General features: G+C 61.4%; 1 protein-coding gene across 2 annotated transcripts in view; it reads left to right on the forward strand.

The window, feature by feature from the left end:
- The first annotated feature begins 4,004 nt into the window (after positions 1-4,004).
- The window catches only part of Sulf2 (sulfatase 2), an 80,901-nt gene continuing 64,869 nt past the window's right edge, over positions 4,005-20,036 (forward strand). Inside the window, exon 1 of one of the 2 annotated variants that reach the window (XM_076849185.2) lies at positions 4,005-4,086. The gene's annotated coding sequence lies outside the window, so the exon portion shown is untranslated. Of the gene's footprint in view, positions 4,087-4,439; positions 4,522-20,036 lie in introns of those variants that run through there. The other variant, XM_076849184.2, reaches the window with a different exon arrangement.

Raw genomic sequence — 20,036 nt, forward strand, 5'->3', positions numbered from 1 at the left:
TGGCCGTGCTGCCCTGGGGTCGTTACTCATCTGAATACCCTGCCGGCACCAGGCTCCTGGGCAACCCGGTGGTCATGAGGTCACAGATGGAAACCTTCCTGCCTGTTTATCCAAAAGAGAACCACTGGTCTATCATTCAGCAACAGGACAAATAGCCACTGTCATCGGTGGTCTTTGAACTGTGTCTTCACTGGTGACAACCACAAGTCTGTCCTGGTAAGAAGTCAGAATGAACACCATCGCTCCTGGAGAGGGCTCAAAGCAGCCCCAGGAGACGGCAATTATATCCGTTTATAATTCCCCTCCCTCCCGAACCAACCCTTGATTCATAAATGTGCACTCTTAGGAGTCAGGCGTTAGAATAAATTAGACTATACAATTATGTGTAATTAAAGGGGAAAATGGGTACCGCGCTGCAGAGATGAGCCGTGTTTTGCTGAAGTAAATCACGTGCGTGTCCGCAAGCTGGCCCCACGGAGGCGGCGTGAAACACAATTAGTGTTCTTCTGATTTAATGGGGGTTTATGGAGCTGGTTTTCATTATCACAATATCTCAAGACACATAAACAGTCTTCCTCTACTGACATCGCATTCCCACTGACAGGACAGCTTGGGTCTAACCGAAAATTCTGCAGAATTAACCACAAATTTATGTCATCATGGATGAGACTGGAATTTGTATTTTAAAACCCGTGCAAAACCGTCTGTGCTCAGGAGCTGGGAAGTTTGACACCAAGCCCCCGAGAGTGACTGTGGGCCCCTCTACTCTTGGAGAAGCAAGTTCCAGCCAAGCCCTGTGCATTATTAAAGCCACCTGTGCCCCAGTCCTGAGGCTTGCCTGCCCAAGCCTCCCGTCTGCAGCTCGGGTCCTACTTTTAACGTTCCTCCTTGACACGCCAATTTGTTTAAGACATGTTAAAAGGTTGCATTTTACGACCCCATAAAATCCCGACCACGCCAGCCCAGATCCAGCCAGAGGAACACACAACCAGGCAGCTTCAGCCTCGGGCTGGAGACGCAGAAACACACAGGAGTTGTGTTTCACTGTCCCGAGGAGCCACGGAAGACACAGCCACGGGCTCTGCAAGGTAGGTGGGACCCCAGGGCTCCCGCTCACGGCCGCCAAGGGACACACAGAAGGGGAGACTGGGCGTGGAGGTGTTGGGAGAAAGGCCCCCACCAGCTAAACCAGCAGTGGGGACCGAGGCCGAGGAGCTTGGAAGGCCTGACTGGGTTGTCCAGACATGAGAGGGGGGGGGAGGGGGAGGGGGGGGAGAGAGGGGGGGGAGGGGGGGAGAGAGGGAGAGAGAGAGAGAGAGGGAGAGAGAGAGAGAGAGAGAGAGAGAGAGGGAGAGAGTCAGTGACACAAGGGACTCAAGGAAAGCCACCCCAGACAGTGTGGTTGGAGACAGAGGGACTGGAGACTCAGGGTCCCGAGCGCTGTGCGCGGCCCACCCAGGCCAGGCCGCGACACCCATCCCCCAGGCCCCCACATCTCCAGGAAGACCCCAAGACCCCGAGTGGGGCCAGCTGTCCCCAACTGACTGAAAGGGATCTCAACAGCAGGCTGAGGCCCGGACCCAGAGGACTGGGGGTCGTTGGGAACTGTGGAAAGGTACGTGGCCAGAGGACACTTTGCAGGTCCTCTGACCCCATGGGCGTCTGAGCTGGTGAGTCCTCGTGAAACGCAGACCACGGCCCCTGCCTGCAACAACCCGCACGCAGGAAGGCCCACACCTTCCAGACCTGTCCCCTCCTCCCAAGGAAGGACAAGGGGCAAAACCCAGACGTCACTTCAGGTCTTTTCATAGCAACAGGGGAAGCGGTGCACATCTAAGGATGAGCAAGACACCGTCAGGCCCACACACAGCCCCGGGCACTGTTATTAAGGTCCTCTGATAAAGCAGGAAGGATCCGTAGAGACCCACCGGCAGGACCTTCACAGGGACAGGAGAGCCCCATTCGTCTCCCCAGAGTCGGAAAGCGTGGCCAGGCCTGGTTCTGAACTTCTTTGTGGTGGAAACCCCCCCGCCCAGAACAGTCTCCAGAGCAGGGCAGCCCTAACCCAGCCCCCTCCCCTCCCACCCTGGGGCCCTTGGAGCTCCGAGGACTTGTTAGAAATGACCGCTCCTGTTGGGTTCCAAAGCCAGGCTCAGCCTCCAAAGGGCTGGGATGCACCTGTCAACTCTGTGACTCCGGACAAGACCCGTTACCTTTCTGGCTGCTCCGAACGGACACGTGCCATAAAGAGAAAACACCCCCGGGATTTACCAGAATAAGAAAAAAATGCAAAATATCTCATGATTTTTTTTTACATTGAATACATGTTGAAGACCCTTGGACACTCAAGGTTAAAGAAACTACATGATTAAAGCCAATTTCACCTGTTTCTTTTGATTTTCTAAAGCCATTACTAGAGATTTCCAAATTACATACGAGGCCTGCCACATACGTCTCCTGGACAGCACTGCGGCCAATGTGTCCCCTCCCGCAGAGATGAGGCAGAAGGGGAGGGGTCTCCATAGGTTGGGGTCCACGGAAGTGAAGAAGCTCAGCGAGGCATCTTCCCAGGCAGGCGGTGGACAGGTCAGCGGCCTCTGGGGGGCTAGCACCTGATTTAGAAAAGCAAGTTCAAGATTTTTCTGATTCATTTAGACTCAAGATTAAACTGGAAGGACCAAGGGACACTCTGGGAAAGGGACTAGAGCCCCTAAGCTAGTCAGGACACCCTGTTTGAATGTCAGATAAACTTAAGAGAACTTGTCAGCATTAATGGGCCTCCACAGTGGTCATTTATTTGTCTTTGCTTAATCTGACTAACTAGCATGAAACCCAAAAGATAATTCCAGGGCAAGGAGGCGCTCAGTGGGAAGATAACAATACCCGAGGGTTTAAGCAGGAAATTCTGTAGCCAGGCTTCTTGGGTTCAAATTCTGGGTCCACGGCTGGTGTGATCTTGGGCCAGTCACCTAAGCTCTGAGATGTGGTTTGCACGTCTGTGAAATGGGTGTGACCCTACTGAAGAAGACCCGGGGTGTAGGCAGATCCTCCTGCCGACAAGTGCTGTTTCCCCACCAGGGTCGGTGTCTCCTCGCAGCTCAGCCCTAAGTCCTGTGGCTACTGGTTGGTGGGGCTGCTCTTGGCCCACCCTGCCGCCCCTGGCGGCTCCTGCCCGGCGTGACCCTGGGGACGGGAAACGGCGGCAGACAGCGCCACCTTGAGTGGAGCTCCCGGCTTCCGCGGGAAGCCCGTTTCTTCTTTCTTCGCTGTTCTCGGGCCATCTCTGAGCAACGCTGCTGTGTTCACTAGGGCTCAAGTTAATTTCCGGGAGAGCGTCCGAGGCGCGTGGGAAGGTCCGGGCGCGTGGATAGTTCTCCCTGCGATCCCGCTTGGGGTTCGGCCCGGAGCCGGCTTCTCCAATGGCAAATGTGTGCAGTTAGAGGCGAGCGCAGGGCTTTCAGCAAAAGCAGTCGGGTGTTTGCAGACCGGGGCGAGCCCTGGTGAAAACAGATAAAAGAAAACATTTATTAACGTGTCATTACGCGGGGAGCGCCTGCCCGGGCTGTCGCACGCCCCCAGGAACACTTGGCTCCTTCCAGCTCCGAGGGAGGGGAAGAAGGAAGCCGAAAGCGGGCAGAGATCTCTCCGTTCCCAGCCAAGTGGCCTGATCGATGGCCCTCCGACTTGATTACGATGTTTGATTTATTAGAAATAACCCCCGTCTGTGTGGCTGGCGCGTACACACACACACACACACACACACACACACACGCACACACGCACGCACAGCTCTGGCTCGCGTCCCTCCCTCGTTTCCAGCTCCCGGGCGAATCCCACATCTGTTTCAACTCTGCCGAGGGCGAGCAGGAGCGAGTGTGTGTCGGTGAGTGTGCGTCTGTGTCCCAGCGAGGGTGCGCGCTCGGCGGCGGGAGCGCGGCCAGCCGGGTCCGGAGGCAGCGGAGGCCGGGAGCCGCCGGGACCCCCGCTCCGCGCCGGCTGCCCGGTCCGAAGCCGGACTTCGCGGCGAGGGCCGTGCGCGGGGGGCAGCAGGGCGGGATCGGCGGGCCGTGCGTCCCCGAGCTAGAGGTAAAGCGCTCGCTCTCCGGGGGCGTGGGGAGGCCGCCGCGTGTCCCCCGGCCCCGCCGCTCCCGCTCCGGCCTGGCGCCCCCGCCCCAGCGCGCGCCCGCCTCCCCCGCGCCGCGGCCGGCAGGCGGGCAGGCGGGCAGGCGGGCAGGCGGGGGCCGGCCGTGCGGTGCCCAGGGCTGGCTCGGGCCGCGCGGTCGGCCGGGCCGGGGCGATTCGGAGCGGCCGGGCGGGGCGCGGAGACGGACTTTGGCGAGGGCGGTGCGCCGGGCGGGGGCCGGGGCGGGGAGAGGCGGAGGAGGAGCGCGGCTCTCGCCGGGGATGCAGCAGCGGCGGCGGCGGCGGCGGCGGCGCGGAGTCCCCTGCGCCCCGCGGCCCGGCTGGGCTGCAGCAGAGGCGAGCGCCCCACTCCGGGTGAGGCCCCGGCCGAGCGCGCGGGTGAGTGAGCGGGCGCGGGGCAGGGCGGGCCGGGCTGGGCTGCGGGCGGCGCGGGCTTCTGCAGCCGGAGCCTCACCCGGGCGAGCATGGCCGCGAGCGCCGCCCAGGTGAGCCGCGCCGGCCCCGGCCGCCCTGCTCCGGCCCCAGCGCCGCGCGGAGGTGGGACCCGGCGGGCTGGCGGGAGGCTCCGGCGCCGGTGGGCCGCAGGGGGGTGACCTGGTTGACCCCGCCGGCGGGCTGGGCGTGCAGGCCAGGATTTCCCGCCGCGCCCCCGACCCGTGGACGCGCCACTCCGAGCCCTGGTGGCCCGGGGGAAAGCGCGCTGGGGCCCACCGGCCGCTGGGGCACGGCCTGGTTGACCCCTCTGGGTTTAGACCCAAAGGATGGACTAGAAGCCAGCGCACGTGGGGCTTGTCCGGGCAGGACCCGAAAAGGCAGTGGACGGGATCTTCAGAGTGAGTCGCAGATACCGAAAGGACAAACAAGATCGAAAAGGCAAACTTCCTCCCAGACCAGGTCAGAACCCGTTTCCACGCCCCGTGGAGAGATGCGCCCCTCCTGGGTCCCCTGGGGTTTCAGAGGTCCACGGTGACGCTGCAGCGATACTAGGAGTGCATTTTATAAAATATTCCTTATAGTAGTTCACTCATTCCTTCCTCAGACATTTTATGGGGCATCTCTCGTTCCCGGAGCTGAGCTCCGTCCCAGGGAAAGGGGATGAACGGAAGTACCAGCCCGTGCACAGAAGCCCGGTCTCTTGGAGGGCAGCTGGGGAGATGCAGACTCGGGGGGAGCTTAGGGAGACACCCCCAAGCCTGGCTTGGCACTGTGGCCTCTGCCCACTCTTCCCTCCCTGCGGGACCCTGAGGACCACGCCCCCTGCACACAGTAGGGCAAGCTGCAAAGCCTTCTGGCCACAGCCCTCCCCCACCCCTCCCCCTTCTTAAAAGTTCTGGCTCGCCCCGCCCCCTGGCTGGACAGTCTTTCCTGCAGCTTGTTTTAATCACTTTTTGAGTTAAAAGTCAATATTTAATTAACCAAGTAATTACATTCAGCTGACGTCTGAATCTGGGTGTTTGCTCATCTGTGCTTGCCGGACACCGTCCTCTCCCCCTCCATCTGTCCCCTGCTCCCCACCCCCGTGCCCCCCAGGAGGCTCTGGAGCCAAGTCTCTGGGGTGACAGGGAGCTGTTAAGAAGGGCTTTCTCTGGAGGACACCCCAGATTTGTTCTCCCCTGAATTGTTCTTGCAGTTGGTAGTGAGGGGGGCTCCGCACTGTGACTCCGCCTCCCCCTACACAAGGAGTGGGGTTAATTAAAGAGGGAAAGGGGGAGGGCACCGAGGACCCCTCCCCCTAAGCCTTGCAGGTCCAGTTATAGAGGAGGAGAGCTCAGGGCCGCCAGCCCCCTGGAACTGAGTCCCAGAACGGGCAGCTTGGGGACATGCATCTTGGCTGAGGCCCACGGGTGTCTGCTCAGGAGGACCCCGTCTTCCTCCGGCAAGTGTGTGTGCAGAAAGGCACAGTGCTGGTATCTCTGCCGTGGCTGGGGGTCAGTGTGGCTTTGGGCTTTGTGTTTACTTCTTGGGTTTTTTATTTGAATTTATGGCTTTTTCTGAAACCCCTAATAACATGTTAAGTTTTCAGACTTAAGGGCTGACTGATGATTTGATTGAAAAAGCCTGGGCTTGGGAGGCACTGCTCCCTCTGTGGCTGTGTGGGACCTTGAATACGCAGCACGTGCTGAGTCCCCACCCAAGACCTGCCTCCGCAGCCATCCCAAGGCCCCTTTCACAGCCTGCCCTTTGAAGTCCGCCTTCGGCTTGGGATCATGTTTCCCCTTCTGTTGTCCTGGCTTGAGTGGACTCCTCTGCCCGGGCCTGCCTCAAGGGGGCAGCTTCTAGGCTCCTGGGTCAGCCAGAGGGGACAATCATGCTCTCCTCAAGTGTGTGTCTGTTCTTAGAGTTCCCCCTCGCTCTCCGCATCCTGGCCAGCTTGTAGTTACTAGAGGGGTTTGGTGTAAGCTCGGTGGACAGCGCTTGGCTGGTGTTAGTGGCCAAGTCCATTCAGAGCCCTTAAATGTGATATAAGAAACCCCGAGGGGCGGGTGCTGGGACCGTTGTCATGGTAAAGATGAGGACGCTGGGGCGTAGAGAGTGTGACTTGCTGGCTGGGTCAGTGGTGAGGCCCTGGGGCTGTGGGGTCCACTCAGAACCTCTGGGTCCTCCTCTTCCATGACCTTGGCCTTTTTATCCAGCTGGAGGAAAAAGAAAGATCCATGCTCAGTGAAGGGCGCAGGTTAGTAAAACTGCTCCTTCTCGCTCAGAAGCCTCCGCTGACTGGGGAGTCTCGAGTTTGCGTTGGGGTGTTTTTTGGTTTTGGGGGGGGTGGAGTTTTTTGCCCTAAGGAAAGCAGCAGCCGCGAGATGCTTTTCCTTCCGTTGGGCATGTGCGCACCCCCCTCCCTCCCCTGCATCAAAATGCAAAGTGGAACAGCAAACGGGGCTCAAGAGAAAGCTGCCAGAATCCGAGGTGATGACTTTAGCCCTTAAAATCACCATGGCCAGAGGATGGACACCCTCCTGGAGGAGAGACCCCCTGTGGCTGGGATGGAGTCCGGGTGGCTGGGCCCGGCCATGGGAGTGGAAGGTGGAGCTCAGCACTGAGGGGGCCTCCCTGGGGTCTGCCTCTGCAGGCCGCCTTGTCACGGGCCCTGGTGGGTATCCTGCAGATGCCCCTGCTCCAACCAGACCCAAGGCTGTATCTAATTGGGAGATCATTAAGATCATTCTAATTAATTGGCATCCTGATAAATGGCATGATTGCCTAATTGGGGTGGTTGCTAGGGAACTAGGCCTCACTTGGAGCCTAGGGGGGAAGATGCACTGGGCTGGCTGCAGTTGGGCGTTGGGGTCACAGACCCGGCGGCTGGTGGGCAGGAAGCCAGGGCTCACCCGCCTCTGCTGGTGTTCACGGAGCAGCTGCTGTGTGCAAGTTGCGAATGGAATCGGAGGGGTATTTTCCTAGAAGGACTGTAGAGCAATCAGGATCCTTTCTCTTGGAAGCAACAGAAATTCAAAAAAAAAAAAAAAAAAAAATCAAACCAGCTTAAAAAGCAGCAGCCTATGGGCTTTCTTAACCCGAATCTAAGGTGACTCTGGCCCGAGAGCAGCTGGACGCAGGGCTCGGATTTCGGGTGAGAACCGTTCCTCGTCTCTGTGCTGTGTTCCAGCCTCTCCAGCTCCGAGGGCAGCAGGCTCTGGCAGCCCCGGGCACAGTGGTTAGGACAGCCGGTCCTCCTGGCCACCTGACCAGCAGTGAGACGGGGGCGTGTGACCAAGCCTCTCTGGGCTCCAGCGTTCTCCCACAAATGATGCTGATCCTAGCACCCAGCCCCTGGTGTGTGGTGAAGGGTGGCATGAGATCATCCACGTCGAGTGCTAAGCACAGCGACTGCCAGGTGAACACTGGCCGTTGTCACCATGAGGGGCAAGACCGCTGCAAAGGAGCTGCCCTCTCATCCCCTCTGGCTGATCCCAAAAGGAAAGGACAAACCTCTTTTCAGGTAGATCCCACCTGAGCCCCAGGTGCCCCTCTTGTGCTATTGTCCTGTGCTCAGCCAAACCAGTGCTCACCCAAGGAAAGCCTGACGGGCATTCGGCTCAGGCCAGCCTCAGGCTCCACCCTGGGAAGCTCACTGCCGGGCCCCCAAAGCCTCAAGAACACAAGAGGGGTCCTCGGTGGAAGGGAGCCCTGGTTTGGGGGGAAGCAAGTGACCACACTAACGTGAGCAGCCACGGTCAGAGGCACCCGTCCCCACCTCTGGCCACCTCCACCAGGGTCCTCAGGCAGCAGAGGCCTGGCTCAGCTCTTCCACACATGAGGGATGCCGCCTGGCCTTGACCCTGGGCGTCCTGGGGGCCAGGTCTGCCCAACCTCCCGCCTGAGAAGCATCTTGACATATTTGTTTAAAAAACACAGACCCCAGGCCCGTGGCCAGTCCCTGCTGAATCAGGCTCCTGGGGAGCGCTCGGCACACCGCGGGCCTCAGAAGGTCTGGGAAAGGGGCCCTGGAACAGGGTTTGCCTTGTGCTGCCGGAAGCCAGGAGCTGAGATGAGATATGTGGGGGTGCTTGATGGCGTCCCTCATCTTGAACTTGACGGCAGCCCAGGACCTGCAGAACCCAGGAGGGCATTCCAGTTACCCACGTGCGGGGCGGACGTCTGCTGTGAGCCAGGCCCCGTGTCAGGCCCTGGGACTGTCAAGGGGGCCAGAAACAGGTCCCAAGGAGACATGCCCACGGACGAGGTGGCCTCAGCGAAAAGCCCTACCGTGGAAACAGGGTGATGAACCACGATGGCACTGGGGGGACAGTGGCTGGGGCAGCTTAGGCAGATGGCCTCTCTGAGGAAGGTGACCTTTGGGCTGTGCCCTAAAGTTTAGGAAGGAGCTGACCTTGGGGGAATCTGGGGGAAGAGCTCTCCAGGGCGAGAGTGCAGCCAGTGCCCAGAGGTAGGAGGGTCCACCTGGGTCGCTCAGAGGGGTTCTGGTAGGGAGTGGCAGGAAGGGAGAGGTGAGAAGTTTGGACTTTGTTTTAAATGGAAGAGAAAGCCTTGGAGACTTGAAGTCCAGGGTGGCTTGATGGGAGTTTCACGGCGATCCTGTGGCTGCTCCGAGGCGGGTGCTCCGAGGCAGAGCTGGGACAGGGCCAGGGGTGTTAGCAGTGCACCGGGAGCCGGCCGTGACCTGGTGGTGGTGTCAGTGGACCCTGTGAACTGGGTGCACCGGCGCTATTTCTGGTGGGCCAAGTGCTCTTTGCCAAGGGTGGTTTACCCCGCGGGGCATGTGGAGCGGGGTCCGGAGGTGTTTTTGCTGTCCACTGTGGGGGGCGCTGCTGGCCCCTGGTGGGTGAAACCTGGGGTTGAACACCCTGCAGTGCCCAGGAGGGGCCGCCCACACAGGAGTGGTCCAGTCCCATAGCACCAAGGAATCAGGTGATTGGCAGCCTGGTTGCTCGGGTCCCCAATGGAGAAACCAGGAAAGGGGACTTGGGGGAGGGGGGTGAGCGGGCCTGAGCCCGGGAAGTGTGGGCTCCGGCTCTCCACTGTCCTCGGGAAGCTGTGGGTGGTGGATCTGGGGCCGCAGTCTGCCAAGTGGCTGGTGACCTGGATTTGGGAGTCGGTGCATATCCGTGTTATTTTAAGCCCCAGGCTGGACACGCTGGTCCGGGAGAATGCGTCGTGGTCCCCGTGTGGCGTTCTCCCCTCCACCCCCGGGGCCTGCCGGCATCTACCTGATGAATATTTTTGGCACGCCACACGCTCCCCTCAGACAGACGGTGGAGAAGTCACCGAGGGCTCAGGCTGAGCCTCCCCTTGTCCGCAGCCTCTCCGCCCCATGATGAGCCGAGAAAACCAAACAGTGGGCACTCCGCAGGGCCCTGGGAAATTGCCTGGGGTAGGGTGGGCTCCCAGCCCGGCGGGTAGCGGGAAGCCTCCTTGGTGGGGCAGCGGTGGCCCGGAGACGCTCCTCCACCCGACCAGGGCCTCGGGATCCTCTCCAGCCGGAGCGCTTTGATTCCCCACAGTCTCTTAATACGTTTCCAAAACACACGGTGCCCGGCAGCGCTGGCCTCTGACCCGCAGCCTCGTCTCATGAAAGGCCTCCCCTCTGCTGCTCGCACTGGCCCCGCTGGAGACGGAGATGGATTCCGTCTGGAGGGGGTGTGGGGGCAGGGCCATCCCTGGGGACCACAGCGGTACCCGAGGTGTGTTTGGCCAGGTGGGTGCCAGATGTGTCCGGGAGGGATGTTGCTGACAGCTTTCTTACTGGCTTGTGGTCCGGACCCCAGGGGGGAGCTGACCCACCTCAGTAGCCACGAGGCGGAACTTTAAGTGAGCCGTCCGCCTTCGGGAGTCCCGGAGACCCTCGCGTTCGGTTGAAGTTGGACTGCACAAAATCTGCGGACAGAGATGCTGTCCACAGGCCTGACCCGAGACCAGGAACGCCTACCAGGGTTCTTGTTGACTTGGAGTCTTAGTTGTTTGCTTGTGGATCTACGTGTATTCACTTGGAGTAGCAGAGCTACTGGCCCCGAGTGGCTTACGCAGTAGAAATGTTTATTTCTTGCATAGCAAAATCAGGGGAGTCCAGGGCTTAGTCATCAGTACATCCATGTCGTCCAAAGCCCAGACTCCTCCTCGCCTTTGTCCCTGGTTCTCTTCTGTCTTCAACTTTGTTGTCTCATGGAGTCAGTGTGGCTGCCACAATCCCAGACATCACATCCCCCAGCAAAGTGGGAACATAGAGGAGTACTCCTTGCTGACTCCCTTTTAGTCAGAGAAGAAAAATCCTTCTAGGAGCACCCACTCTCCAACACACTTTGTTTTATGTCTCATTGGCCCAGGGTTAGATTCTGTGCTCACCTCCAAACCAAACACGGGGAGGTGTTTGGTTTGTTGCTTGACTTAGCCCAGTATTTCCCAGATCAGCAAACCAAACGCTGTCTTCTTCCAGCAAACACTTTCCCCAGGTTTGCCTGAAACAGATTCATAGATCACTGAGCCACCTCCACATACTCACAGAGAGGTGCCCGTAACCCACAGGGAGCGCGAGTGTTGCAGTTTGTAAATGGCCGGCTCTGCACCAGCAGACCTGCGCTGCCAGATGCCCAGGTGGGGAGGATCACGTCAGCCTGACAGCTGCCAGTCAGCTGGACACTGGTGGGCAGTTTGGGCAGCTCAGGTGCTATAGGCAGGATGGCCATGAACAAGGGGGCTTCCCGAAGTCTCCAAGTGGAACAAACCCATCTTCCGCGGTTTACTCCGGTGTAGGGTAAAGCCGGGCACAATGTTGTCTACCTGAGAGTCAGAGCCATGACTCGGCTCAGGGACCACAGATGGCTTTTCTACCTGCATGAGGGTCCCCTGGGAACTTTGAGGGCTGTGCTGGAAGTGGGGGTTCTCCACGGTGGAGCCTCAAACTATCCAACACGCCCGTGCCCCCCACCAGATGTGTCCCAGGTGTGTGATGACCAGAACGATGACCATCAGCCTGTCCTGAGGGGCTCAGAGCCGGGGGGGGGGGGGTTCTGTGACCTGGGTTCAAGGCCAAGCCCACCCTCGTGGGAGCTGTGTGGGGCTGGGCAAGTCACTTACCCTCTCTGAGCTGCACTCCCCTCTGTAAGCTGGGGAGGGGCTGGCAGCTTCCTCTGGAGTTGGGGACCCTGGAACAAGGCCAGTCACATGGAAGCCGCGTTGTCACGGCGGTCATCACTGTCACATTTGTAGGTCCTTCCTGAGCTTTTGAAGTGCTCTGGCACCTGGCCAAAGCCCCTGGTCTTTGGCCACTCTGCCTGTAAGGAAAGCCCTTGATCTCCCTGTGACAGACAGGGAAAGCCAGCTCCGAGAGGTGGCAGCCATCTGAGGTGATGCTGGGCCTCGAGCTGGATCCTGCAGCTTCTGGCCGGAGTGCTCTGGAGCCACCAGGCTGCAGCCATCTCTTCTTTGGGGCCAAGACAGAGAAGAAGCACAGCCCAGGGCCTGACCTCCAGCCAGGACCCTGCGCCCCCTGGGGGCCCTAGGAGGCCGGTCACCATGTGCGTGGGAAGGTGCTTGGGAGTGGCGCAGGCGTCCCTCGTCCCTCGCAGTCTCCAGAGGAACTCTTTCGAAAGCCCCTGCGCCTGGCCACACCCAGGCAGGCTGACCCGGTGCCTTGGGGTTGGAGTCGGACCCAGCAGCTGCCCGGCAGCTCAACGTCCTGCTGGAGAGCTACTCAGGCAGGGGGAAGGTCTGGCGGGCTCCTTCTGCAGGGCATTTCCGCCAGGTCCCAAGAGGGCTCCCGGAGGGAGGGCAGCTGTCCCGAAAGGCTCCTTCCAAGGGTCTGCTGGACCAATAAAGCCCAGACTCCTGGCTCGGAGAGGTGGCTCTCCCCGCTCCTGTGCCTGTCGCGCCTGCCCCTCTGTCCCTCTGTCCCTCGACACAGCCAGGCTCCTTCCAGCCTCAGGGCCTTGTACCTGCTGCTCCTCTGCCTGGACTGTGCCCCCCTGCAGCTCCCCAAGTCTGCCTCCTCTGATCCTTCCAGAGTGCTAGGATGGCACCTTGTGGACGTGCAGGACACTTGCCACACTCAAAGGGCTTGTCCTTGTCCTCTCCCTTTGCTGGACAGTAAGCTCTGGGGCTGGGGGGCTTTGCCGTCTTGTTCCCTGCTGAACCCCAGCACCTGGGGCAGGCCTGGCACTCTGCAGGGACGCAGAGTCTTCATGGAACGAAGCAGGAAAGAAGGCCAGGCCTGGGACCCTGGGCAGCTCTGAGTCGGCGTCGTCGGTGCCCTTGCTTCAAGGTGACTGCTGGGGCGAGGGAGTCCGAGCCCTTCCGTCATTGGTGGAGCCAAGGTGGGGACAGGAGGGCTGTTTCTCACACTCCCCAGCCGCTCTCGGGGACCGTACACTTATGCCACCGCGGGGACTGTGGGGCCCACTGTCAGGCCCCCTGGGCGTGACAGTTCATCTTGGAGGGCGCCCCAGGCCGGCTTCCTTCCGCCTCCTCCCTGACCCCACTCCCCAGGCTCAGTCGGGTCCAGCAGCGGGCATTTCTGGTACCCGTGGGCGCCGGGCGCTTGCTCATGTGCACGCTGCACAGCTCAGCGCTGCCGGGGTGTCCCGCCCCCGTTCTACAGACGAGGAAACTGAGACACAGCAGCCGCTCCCTGCGACCATCCTGCTAGGAAGGGCAGCACCGGCTGCTGGCCAGGGGCCGACTTGGACCCCCAGAATGTTTTGAACCTGTGCACCATTCTCAACTTCTTAGAAAATTAGTTGTCAGGTTTTTAACATTTCAGGACTTCGCGTCTTAACAGTTAGACTTGGGGCTCCTCCTGAGAAGCAGGGGTCACAGGCCCCGTCTGTCTGTGGCCCGGGTTTGCCCCTGCCCCATCCCCACTGCCCGAGGCTGGACTAAGCTCTCGGTGGGTGTCATGGCCCCTGCTGATGCCCCTGTTCTTGCTCCTCTGTTACAAGTAGCCACTGGGACGGGAGAGGACGGTAGCCTTTCTACACAGGCCCACTTTACCGTTGGGTTCCCTGCCCGGCCCACATGGCATTCGAGTGTGTCCCTGCGGGGACACACTCACACCGAAGGCCACACTGCGTGCACAGTGCCTGGCCGGCTTGTTGGTGATGGTGAAGCTGCTGTCTGCTGAGTGCCTGGCACCTACCAGCACAGTGAAGGGCCTGAGGGCAGCCTGGGAGGCCCTGAGTGAGCCAGCGGTGGGCCCCTTCCTGGTCCTGAGATGCTGGGGGCTGACAAGGGTCCTCCGCTTCCTGCGGTACCAGCCAGGAGGTCCGAGCTGGCTCCACTCAGACGGCTGGCAGCTCAGCTGGTCACCAGTCAGGAGCTCACTTGGGGTCAGCGGCCACCTGGCCCCCCGCGCGGCTGCCTGGCTTCCTCCCCACATGGTGGCTGCAGGGAGCCTGGCTTCAGGGAGCTCAGAATGAAGGCTGTCGGGCCTGAGCCCCAACCTGGCCTCACTTCTGCCACCTCTGGGTCACAGCTGGCCACAGAGCCAGCCAGGCTGCATGGGGTGGGCCTGCCGGGGCGTGAATGCCGGGCGGTGGGGCCTTCAGGGTCTGCTGAGGTCACCGGGCACCACAGGCTACAAGTGGCCTTGGCTGGCCTCCCTCCCACGCTGAAGCAGGACTCGGTGGCAGGAGCTGGGAGACCCAGGACGAGGCTGGGAAGGCCGGGGCCAGGCGAGCGCCAGCTACACGGGGCCCTGGACACCTCACCCGGGAGGCCGGGGCACAGCGAGTCCGATGGACCTCGCTTGGTCGCAGGGTCACCCTTGGCAGGAGAGGGTGGCCCTGTTGAAGGGGGCCAGATGCTGGACAGAGGAGGAGAGCTGGAGGTTTCTGCGCGGCCCCTGCGTAGTGCCCCTCCCCCCAGAGAAGCAGCTGGCGTTGTAAAATGAAGGACGTCGCGGAGACTGAGCAGGCACCCACGTCCGCGACGCAGCCTTTCTGGTCAGGGTCCCTGTCGACCAGGTGCCGCTGGGGGCCTGGACCCCTGCTCTCTATGGGTGATGCCGACTCCCAGTGGCACCTCAGCATCCTCATCTGGAAAATGGGGGGGCTTGCTGCTGGCCCCTGCGGGGGCCTTGACCCAGCTGATGCCACACTGGGTGCCCCCGCCTCCAGACCCACCCTGCCAGGGCGCCGCAGCCTCGCCATCCCAGCCTCGCCATCCCAGCCTCGCCATCCCCGGCTTCTGGAGTCACTGCGGGCGTCGGCCGTTCCCAAGGCCGTGGTGGGGCGCTGCGGGGACTGTGGGGACAGCGGGTGATTGGATTATTAATACCGGGGCTCCACATGTCCTTTCACCCTCTGTTTGCTCTTCCCGGGGGAAGTGGCAATCCCAGGGACACACGCGTGTTCCGTGGGGTGCACACGGGCCAGGAGCGTGTGGGGTTGAAACACAGGGGCGAGATGGGGCTCCGGAGGTGGGTGGCCGTGGCAGTCCTGCTGAGCGCTAGCCCACAGTTAGGCAGGAGTAATGAGCCCAAGTTCACTGCTTTTGGCCAAAGGCGTTTTGCAGAAGCAACTTTGTGACTAACCAGGAGATTTGTCCTCAGTGAGACAAAGAAACAAAGAGCGGAGGTGGGAATGGCTGTATCTGACTCCCATTTCCTCTAGGGCCAGGGAGGACAGAGGGCGTGGACTGCCCGCAATCCTGAGCCGGGGAAAGCCACCCCTCACCCATAGCAGCTTGTCACTCTTCTTCCTGCTTCTGCCATGTCCCACCGCAGGGCCTTTGCATGTGCTTTTTCTTTGCTTAGGTAGCACTTTGTCCATAAGCAGCGACTCACCCACCTTCCGGTCTCAGATCCTTCTCCAAGAGGCCTCTCCCAAATTCCTCTCTCCTGTCACTGTGACAACTTCCTTCAAGCTCACAGGACAATCCAAATCTCCGTTTTGGAGTCTGTCTTCCCCACCAGAATGCCAGGACCTGAGGACAAAGGTCTGCCCCATGCCCACTGCCTGGCCCACACAGCCCCTGGCACATAGTAAGTGCTCAGGAAAGACGAGACGCTCTGAAGGTCTGCAGGCAGCTCCTTGGCCACCTTCCGAGGGCTTTGCTCTCCCAGAGTTTAGCATGGACTTGAGGTTTTCTCTGTGAAACGGGGTCTGCCGTGTGGTCCAGGGCTCACCCCAGGCCTCCTGCCTGGCCCCTGGGGGCCTGTGAGTCTGTGTCCCCCTCCACCCAAAGGCCACTGCAGACAGTGGCCTCCTTCCAGAGGTAACCAGACCTCAGGCTGCCTGCAGGACCCCCCACCGAGTCCTACGGGGTGGGGACGTGGCTCCCAGAGGGGGGACACAGCAGTCCTCGGCTCTAGTCGGACAGGACAGGACAGTGACCGTGACAGTGACCGTGAACGGGCTGCTCCTTTCTGCACTCTCAAGACAGCACTGACCCCTCGCGATGCTCACGAGCCCCTGAGGCCAGCCCAGGGCCCTGGCCCCCGACCACTGGCCAGAGTGGCCGTGGGGTCCGTGTTCACCCTGCCTCTCAGCGGGGACATTTAGTGACATCTAGAGATGGCTCTGATGTCACACCTGGGGGAAGGGCTGCTGGCATCTCTTGGTAGGGGCCAGGATGGGCCACACCTGCCATGTCCCCTGCAGACAGTGGTCCACCTGGAATGGCCCTGGCCTGGGAGAAGGGAGGGCCTGCGTCCCTCACAGTGGGGACACCTTCTGAGTCACTCACCAGATCGGGGAGGGAGCAGGGAGATGAAGCCCGCAGAGGGAGCGGTCGGTGGCCCGCAGTCGCCAGGACCTGGCACGCTGGACAGGTGCTGGGTGCCGGCCACCCGTGTCGCTCCTTTCAGAGGGGACCCTTTGCTTCACTGCAAAGGTACCTGCCTGGAGCCGGCGCCTGGCCAGGCGTCCCGGGAGCTGCCCTTGTTCTGGGCCAGGCAGGGGACGCGGGGTCTCAGGCTGTCCCCACAGCACCCGGGAGGACAGTTCCTGGTGTTAAGACGAGCACCTGGACAGCAGTGTCCCCTGGACCCCTGGACAGCGTCCCTGGGGACAGTGGTCCTACGCAGAGGCCCCGAGCCTGGTAGCGGGAGGCTGGGGGAGCGGCCCCGGCCCCGGCCCCGCCGTCCAGTGAGCTGCTCCAACAGGGCGCGTCCTCCTTCCCTCTGGATTAGGGGGTTGAGGGGACGCAGTGAGGCGCAGTGGGGGCCCTTACACGTCAGATAAGAAGGTCTGTCTGACCCTCCCCAGTGGAACCAGGAAGCTAGGGCCACAGGTGGAGGGGGAGGCCACCGTGGCCACCCCTGGGGCCAGCCCCCTCCCTTTCTGTCCACCTCAGGACCCGCTGGACCCCAGCACCACGGCTTTGACCCCCCGGGGTGGGCCAGGAAGTCGTTAGAGGTGTGACACCAGCTCCGGCCCCAGCAGACGCAGCTCGGGTCCCCGGGACCCCTCACCCCTAGAGGGGCCAGGTGCTGCAGGTCGGCCTGGGCTCTTGCCCCTGCCTGGCCATGGCCCCAGACCCCCTCTGCTGGTCTCCAGGGCGACCCCTCTGCTCCTCCGTGGAAATCTGGGTCCCCTCCCTGGGATCTGGCTGGGCCTTGCTCAGGAGGATGTGTGGGAGGACCTTCAGGGGACGGTGGAGGGGACAGCAGCATTGCCAGGGTCTAGGCAATGATCCCCTGGCTGGAGCAGGGAGGGGACAGCTCAGGGTCTAGGAACGCAGACCCCGCCCTGAGGCCACCAGGGTCAACACGCTGGTCCATGCCAGCCCATGCCCACCACAGCCTCCAGATGACCCAAGAGACCTGGAGACTCTCCAGCTGGGGCCCAGACATTACCAGGCGGAGCCCTGCATTCCGTGGGGTCCTGCTCAGGTGTCCACTTGCCCATTCTGTGCCTCAGACACGCAGATTGTGCCTACCAGGGCCCTGGCACCTGCTGGTCCCCCGAGTCCCCACAAAGCATGTTCCTCGGAGTCCTGGCTAAGTGTCACCTCGGAGAGTCCTTGATTGGCCACCTATGCCCCACCAGCTGTCCCCTCCCTGTTCTGTCCAGGGGATCACTGCCATCGGCTTTGGGTCTGAGCCATGAGGGATTTTCCTGGTGCCTTGTAGGTGCTCAGGACATAGGTGCTGGCTGGCTGCAAGAATCAGGGGCTGCGTCGGAGGTGGGGTGTGGGTAAGAGCGCGCCGCCTTGGAGCTCCAGGGACAGACGGCCCTGCAGTAAGACCAAGCAGGCGCCCCAGGCGGAGGGTTCGCGGTGCCAAGGGCCGTCAGTAGAAGAGACCTGGGGCCCGGGGAGGGGACCAAGGGGGGCCAGGCAGGAAGGCCACCCACCCCACCAGGCTCCACCCCCCAGCCCCGGCGTGGAGCCCCAAAGCCACGCTCCGGAGTGGTCAGATGGGGAAACCCAGACCAAATGGCACTTGACCCCACGAGCTGCCTTCCTGGCGCTCTGCCCTGGGGGCTCCTCTGGTCGCAAGTGACGGGAACAGCAGCTCAGTATGACCCAAGGGAAAAGGGGATCTGAGTCAGGTCTCTTGCGAGTCCAAAAGGGAGGAAGTTGACCTAAAAAGAAAGAAAAGAGCTCGCCACGTGGAAGGAGGAAGAGGAACTTATTGAAGGAGAAGCCAGAGGTGAACTCCTCCTTCAGGCTCAGTGGGATCCAGGTCTCAAATGTCGTCACAGGCCCACCCTCTTCTGTCAGCTTCCTGACCTCCCCACGGGAGGCAAGGTGGCACGGGGCCTACGCATTGTCACCCTGGGACGATATGGAGCTGGTCAGCCCGTGGGAAAACAGTGGGAGCTTTCTCCTGATGTCGGGCCAAAGCGCCGCCGTTGCTCTGTTTGGCTCAGGTCTGATCACGTGGTCTAGCCTCGGACCTCCCGAACCTGGTTCTGATTAAACCTCATGGACCAAGGATGGGGAGAAGGGGATCCCCAAGTGGACACTGGGAGCTGTGGGTGCTGGGTGGCTTAAACCCAGCAAATAACACTAGCCAGCGTTTATTGGGTGCTTATTGTATACCAATTTGTTCTAAAGCCATCTTGCCTTCACACCTGTGCTGGGTGAGCGCTGGTGTGGTCCCCCCTGTGCAGAGGAGGCCCCTGAGGCCACAGAAGTGACTTGCCCAGGTCCAGTGAGCAGCGGAGCCCATTCAAACCCAGGCCTTGGGCTGGGGACCCGGGTGGGCTTTGGTTTTTCGGTGGCTCTTGACTGATCCCACACCCTGCGGGCAGGGAGCAGATCCTCAGGTGTCTAAGCGGGTGAATTCCAGGCCTTTCCACCATCTGCTCGCTGGAGGCGCGGAGCATGTTGTTTCCAAACTCGCCGTGCGCTCTGGTGAGCCGCCTGCTCCGTGCACGGTCTGCCAGGCCCGTTTCTCACCCTTCCCGCCCCTGCTGGAGGCTTTCCAGCTTCTGATATGTGGACGCTGTACAGTGTCCATGCCGCGAGGTCAGGGCTTGCTTTCCTGCTGTCCACGAGCCCTGCCTGGCTCCGGAGCCTTGGGGACTTTCTTGTTGCATCGTAACTTCTTCGGGCAGCGGGTGGCGGGCTCTGGGGCTGGGCTGCTTTCCACCCGACTCTAAGCCCCTTTCCTTTCCAGATCCTGAGCCCTGCCCTGAAACCTCACCTTCTCCCTCCCTCTGAAGGACCCTGGTCCCCTGTCCTGCCCGAGGGAGCGCTGAGTCCTCTGCCTCTCCTGGGTTCCAAGGGCAGGGGGAGAGCCTGCCCGTGCCCTGGGCTAGGAGGGTGGGCTGGGAGGGACTGTCTTCTTTGCCTGCCTCAGAGAGGGGAGGAGGCTGGGGAAGCCTGCGGCCAGGAAGAGGGGACGGCCAGACAGATGTGCGTGTGCCCCCCCCCCCAGACTGCCTCTGGGCCTGTGAGGTTCAGGACCGCCCTCGTGGGTGTGCAGAACTGGATCCTGTGAGACTTCTAGACTTGACTCTGTGGCCTCCTCCAGGCAGCCCTCCCCGACTGCCTCGGTCCCGTCTCCTCCTTGGTTTCCACGTGAGTGTGTGGGCCCCGGGGCCGGGCCATCCCGGTGCTGCCTATTTGCCTATGAGTCTGGGGCTGCGGGGGGCAGATGCTGCCCTCCAAGAAAGGGAGAGCAAACTGGAAGGGCGTGAGTGGCCCATGTCCCTGGGCAGGTGACATCAGGGAGCCTGGAGCGGGCTGCCTCCAGGAGCTGAGTCCCCAGCAAGCTGCCAGGGACGGTGCCTGGCAGCCACCACCTGGGCCTCTCCTCCCGCCCCCTTGGTGTCTCCTGGGCCAGTCCAACCAGGGAGCCGAACACGACCGTTGACGGCTGCATTGGGGGGCCTCCTGGGCCACCAGGCAGAGACAGCCGGGGGAGTGCTTGGCAGCCGGAAGGTTCTAGAACCCCCCTTGCCTCTGCTTCCTCCCGTGAGCGGAGCATCTGAACTCAGGGTGTTGTTAGGGGGGCGCCGCCGACACAGGAGGGGCCTGGGGATTGGGGC

The sequence above is a fragment of the Callospermophilus lateralis genome, chromosome 3 (assembly GCF_048772815.1).
Source record: "Callospermophilus lateralis isolate mCalLat2 chromosome 3, mCalLat2.hap1, whole genome shotgun sequence".
Lineage (NCBI taxonomy): Eukaryota > Metazoa > Chordata > Mammalia > Rodentia > Sciuridae > Callospermophilus > Callospermophilus lateralis.